Source organism: Branchiostoma lanceolatum, chromosome 8 (genome assembly GCF_035083965.1).
Source record: "Branchiostoma lanceolatum isolate klBraLanc5 chromosome 8, klBraLanc5.hap2, whole genome shotgun sequence".
In the NCBI taxonomy this organism is placed as follows: Eukaryota; Metazoa; Chordata; class Leptocardii; order Amphioxiformes; family Branchiostomatidae; genus Branchiostoma; species Branchiostoma lanceolatum.
This window is the reverse complement of record NC_089729.1, coordinates 8,048,415-8,054,504: the sequence shown is the minus strand read 5'-3', so window position 1 is coordinate 8,054,504 and position 6,090 is coordinate 8,048,415.

Here is a 6,090-nt window from a genome sequence, read left to right as displayed (position 1 = left end):
CACGGTAGGTGTAATGTAGTCCAGGTGGTCTACTGACCGCAGGTAACCTCGCGTCTTGAACGATTAACTCACACGCGTTCGCGTACTGAAGTCCCAGCACCAGCATCTTGTAGCTATGTAGCTACAAAATAGGTTTACATACGAATCCAAGACCTTTACTGCATGTAAGTACAATGAATACAAATACACAGAGTATTCATTGTAATATATCAGGTTAGCACATGTAAAATCATGATGTAGGAACAGCTATGTTTTGTTCTTGGTGGCTTGTCTGAGCGCATAAGGTAAATCAAAGACACCTGTTGAGCAATAAAGTTCATTCATTCATTCATTCATTCTTAAAAGTAATAGAAATAACAGTTACTACTACTGTGCAAGCAATCTTGATCATCACCCAATTTTAACACAAATTCAATGTGTATGTCATTGTTTCTGCAGGGTGTCGTTGAAGACATGTTCATCAGGGATAACAGAGGAATTTTAGGCTATTTCTCCAAGTCACAGAGCGTTTTACCGATGTGCGGTATCTAATGATTAGCCTCTGTTACACAATATCACCTCGAGAGCTTGAGGCCATACCGACACCTCAAACTCAAGGGAACCATTCCTAAAACTACCAAAAGGATCTCTGGATTCTTTATCATCATGAAAGTCAGTCCAATAGGAGCTCAGGATTCTCTGTCACTATGGAAACCTGCCATCACAGCCTGTAACACCATGGTAACAGACAGTTGTCAGTCTGACAATGATAGGTTAATGTCCACATTTGCACAATTAAAATCAACAGGATTAAGAGGTTCCCAATTCTCCTGACTTAGAGGTGTTGTCCATCAAGTTTCTAGTATCTTCTAGTATAGCTAGCCGCCAGCGGACGTTGAGAGCGGGCCAAAGCTAACAAGCCTGGACCGCAGGCTATAAGGGCCTGACCATGCAGTGGAAGGGCTGCAAGAAGCGTGATTTAGTCGGGCTATTTGATGACCACCTTCCACTGACGAACGTGACCGGCGGTGTTCCACATCTGGCACATTCATCTTCCTGGGCTTGAGAATCGATGGGGCTACAAGACACGACCCGGAGCTCCTTTAATAGGTGTCATCTATCTTTAGTCTAGAAGTCTGGAGGAGCAGGTGGAGATGCTGCCACTGGTTAAGGCCATCCGTGACAAACGCCTTTAAACTTAGCTTGGCGACAGATAATGATTCCCAAGCAAGATTCCCAAGCAATCCTTACATTTCTGTTTTGCTTGGGAATCTTGATTTAATGAGCTGTTGTCGAGAGTTAGAAGGTTCTATGTAAGACGTCATTGAAGTTGTTGATCATTCGCGTCTTTTTCATTTATTTACTCACTTTCCGTAAACAAAAAAATAAACAGACACTGATAAATAAATGAATAAAGAATACCTTTGGAAATAGTTTCTTTGAATTGACAGCAGGAAAAATATAGATATTAATAACGTACCTAACAAAAGTCGTAACAAAAGTCGTTACTCAAGCCTTAGATAAAGTTCCTACGCGTCTTTAACATCATTTTATACAACGTTGTTTTCTTTTCGTCAGAAAGAGATACTCCTGAACGCAGCCTACTCTCTTTAGGGTGGGGTGCAGCTATATCTGATAGATTCCATGGGAAAGGTATAATCTATGAATAGCTGAGAGAAACACGCAAAAGGCACCGATGACCAAGTGTTTGTTAATCTTACCTTTTCGCTGTATATATATTTGACACTAGAAACACGTGATGTGCACCATTACGACGGTAGGATTCATGCAACCCGGTACCATCATTATCAAGGTCACAACCTGGGTCATCATATATGTAAGAAGGGGCGATGTTATGGCCCGGTTCTTTGGAATGCTGCCGAGAGACTGCCTACAGGACTAAAGGAACACACACAGGACACAGCATTGTCGTATACACGCGCACGGGAGTCGTGGAGTTGGGACACACTCGTACTCTCGCTCAGACTCGTCTCTGGCTTCTACTGTCTTCAACTGTCCCCCAACTCCACAACCCTGGCTCTTTATTCTGTCTCTCCAGACGAACGACTAGACATGGTCTAGACTGACACACTGCATGACACTGCTATTTCATGTTCCTGTTACTGCTCATCAAAGGATCACACCTCTTTGTGGCTTCAGTTCATTAAAAACTCACACATAGTTGACAATGATGGCACCATATTAACTAACTGATTACAGTGTTGGGAATAGAGAACAATATTACAAACAGATGTTGTTACAGCTTGCTCCAAATCATAACAGTTACTGCGCACCAATAGTATAAACCTACAGCTCTATTTTGTCCACCCTTACACCCGCCCACGAGTTTTCATCGAGCCGTCCTCGGCGAGAGCGTAACGCTTCACAGGTTCATACACAAGTATACTGAAATATCTGATCTTCACACCTCTCACACCCACCCCTATTCAAATCTAGCCGTCCCGGCGAGGTTACAACATTTTTTTCTTCCTTAAACATAGAATAACAAGTGCATGCATACAAGTTAAGCAAACAACATATAAAACTCCCTTATGAAACAAAAGAGTACAAATTACAATCGTTAGCATAATTCATGACCTACAGTTCATATGATGTTTTAACAATATAAATGAACAGATTTTCTAGCAGAAGACATTTGTCTGGGACAGTCAGTGAATTCATCAAAGTCTATAGTCCGGCCATCTCTGGTTTCTCACAGCTCTCACAGCTCTACTCAGCACATGACGACCCCGGCATCTCTCACGGGTGTCGACTGCACTTCACCGGCCTCCTCGGAGTCCTCCTTCCTCTCAGCAACTTCGTGTCGTGTTGTCCCCTCCCCGTCCCTTTGTTGCACGGCCACGGACGCCCTCCCCTAGTCTCCTGCTGGTCCAGCCCCGATCACCGCCTTCCTGGAGAAGTTGCTTCGGCGAGTCGGGTTGCTGTTTCAGGCATCCCGATGTGGAATAAGACTGGCTCGGCCCCGTCCTGGTTGGACATGGTTAACGGATGCCATGGACATCTTCTCGCCAACACTCTTGTGCCCAGTGTGGCCAATGCAGGGATCAGCCATGGGGAACGAACATACCACACACGTACACACAACCGACCGTCCTCCTAGACATATCAACAACTTCTCCGACTAACACAGAAAATGCCTCTGATATCCCTCCTAACTGTGAAATACTTTTGGCACCATGCTAACTGACGAGTTCTTATAAATATTAAATTTTCCCAAAACAAACACACTTTCGAAAACTCTAACCGCGCTTCAATTTTGGAACATCAAAACCCCCGAAACACATCAATCTTCAAAATCTCCCAAACCCTCACCATATCTTTTCCAACCTTTAGCCACAAAACATTACTACTCAGAACTGTGTTAGCAACAAATGATCTACGAACAAGAAATACAACTGAAAACAACCTACACCCCGGCAAATGTGATCTCCTGACGGACCGAAGTCCGCCCCCCGATCGTCTGGGTTTCCACGGAGACCACATCGCCAGCCGTCCTAGCTCCTGCCTAGTAACAAAACTGAACAAAACTAAAACCAACTACAACTTTCCCAAAAGAACTTCTGCTAACAAGACTCTGACACAGACGGTCGGCTGGACTGTACATGGCATACGTTCATTCTTCCCACCTTACGGCCTCGGCCCTGCGGTCTCCGTACCGTTCAGTCCTTGCCGATCTCCGTCTAAATTGTCTCTTCCTCGGCTCCTGATCCAGCACGCCTCAGTGCGGCCTACTCGCATTGTGGCCGCCTGCCCTGGTCACCTGGTCGCTGGCGTCGCACCGACCGTCTTGCCCTCCCGTGCGCGGCCTCCAGCATGGCCCCTGGTCCCGGCATGTCTTTGTCCTGCAGCGTCCCTCTAGATGGTGGTTGAGCAGCGTCCCATCCTCGTCGCCAAATGTAAGAAGGGGCGATGTTATGGCCCGGTTCTTTGGAATGCTGCCGAGAGACTGCCTACAGGACTAAAGGAACACACACAGGACACAGCATTGTCGTATACACGCGCACGGGAGTCGTGGAGTTGGGACACACTCGTACTCTCGCTCAGACTCGTCTCTGGCTTCTACTGTCTTCAACTGTCCCCCAACTCCACAACCCTGGCTCTTTATTCTGTCTCTCCAGACGAACGACTAGACATGGTCTAGACTGACACACTGCATGACACTGCTATTTCATGTTCCTGTTACTGCTCATCAAAGGATCACACCTCTTTGTGGCTTCAGTTCATTAAAAACTCACACATAGTTGACAATGATGGCACCATATTAACTAACTGATTACAGTGTTGGGAATAGAGAACAATATTACAAACAGATGTTGTTACAGCTTGCTCCAAATCATAACAGTTACTGCGCACCAATAGTATAAACCTACAGCTCTATTTTGTCCACCCTTACATATATAACCGAGAAACGTTGGTGAAGCTTTAGACTTGTAATCAAGGAGGCCATGGTTTATCTTATCACTGATCCACACGCTGCGTACACGCTAACGCAAACTGTCCATGCTTGTTTATCGACGAAAGAAGTATGCCATTCGCTGCCAGACTCGTAGCAGGCGGTTTTGGTTCCCAATTATGTGCTCGTCATGTGGTCTCAGGGCCGGGCCCTGTCACACTTGTGCGTATATTCAAGTGCGTATGAGCGGGGAAGAAGTTGTTTTCTACTGTGACCCACCGTTGTGCAGCCTAGTTATCGAACCAAAGAAATTACTTATTCGGCTGCAAGTTAATACGCAACTCATGCGGACTTGAAGTTGTATATACGCACAAGTGTGACAGGGCTAAAGAAGTGCGGAGTCGGCTTCAGCGGTCCTTGAGCGCCTGCCAAGTTTATGCTGCACGTCTCATTACCTGTCTTCCGGCTGCCGCAGTCTGCCGAAATGCTCCTGCATAAACCCCTTGAAGGTGCCGAAAGACTTTATGTGAGGCTCGACCACATCACAAAGTCACTTGTAACGCTGCCAAGAGACCATCGGGCCTGGGGGAAAATGTTGTGTTTCCGGTTACGGTCCTGAAAATGTAAGGGTCGGTAGGTAGGGATTCTCTTTTTTTTCTTGCCTTTTTTTAAAGATTTCGGCCGAAGTGATTCAACAAAAAGAGTTAAACAATGTAAAACAGGATGCATCAGGACACTTGTATTTTCAACACCATATTGTGATTGATACAGATACAAATTGTACAAGAAAAAGTACATTGAAAAGCTGAACAAAGAAGTACAATGTTTATTACACATTCTTACATCGACTGTTCAGACCCTTCTATCTATCTATCTATCGGCCATCGGCCGGGACTAAACAAGTACATACATCACTCCATATTGCCATATCCAACATCATTTGTCCTTGATAGACCATTAAGCTGTTAACATGGTGTGAAATACAGGAACTCTATAAGAAAATTGGCAAGACTACTTGAATTGTGTTGAATTTCCGTTAATCAGATGACAGATCGAATTTTGTCCCTTTTGACCCCCAAAGCGCCACGGTCGGCAGGTATTTGCTAGGGTCGGTCGGGTAACCTGCAAACACAACTCTTTTTCCCTAGGCCTTGGCATAATACTTCTCATTACGACGGATGTACCAATTTGGCTGACATGGAGCAAGGGGGTTTAATCAATGCATGGAGAGAACTATTTTTATAGGTGCCGATAAAACATGTCCGAATCAACTGTGGTTGTCAGTGAAGACAAGTTTCTCTCCAACACAGCATGTCTACTCTCCAAGTAGAGGTTGCTGGGGAAGATTGTGGACGTCATATGCCCCGTTCTTTGTCAGTCCTCTCTAACAACGAAGGCTGACAATATGGTTAAGAATGTAACAATTTCCCTCAACAAACTCTGCTTGGACAGTAGACATGCCCTTGTAACACAGGAACACAGTAAAATAGCTATCTTTGTGCGAACTAGGTTTATACCAAATGTCGTTCAAGGATGTCCTTTTTCAAACCACGCAAAGCAAGTCAGGATATTCATTGCTTAGTAATTACAGTAAGTGTGATTGATTACATTTACTGTAATTGCACAAAGCCAAATGTTCTATTCTCCCAGGCTTCTTAAGCTTAGCTGTCTGATCAAATCGCTCAGAACACGTGACT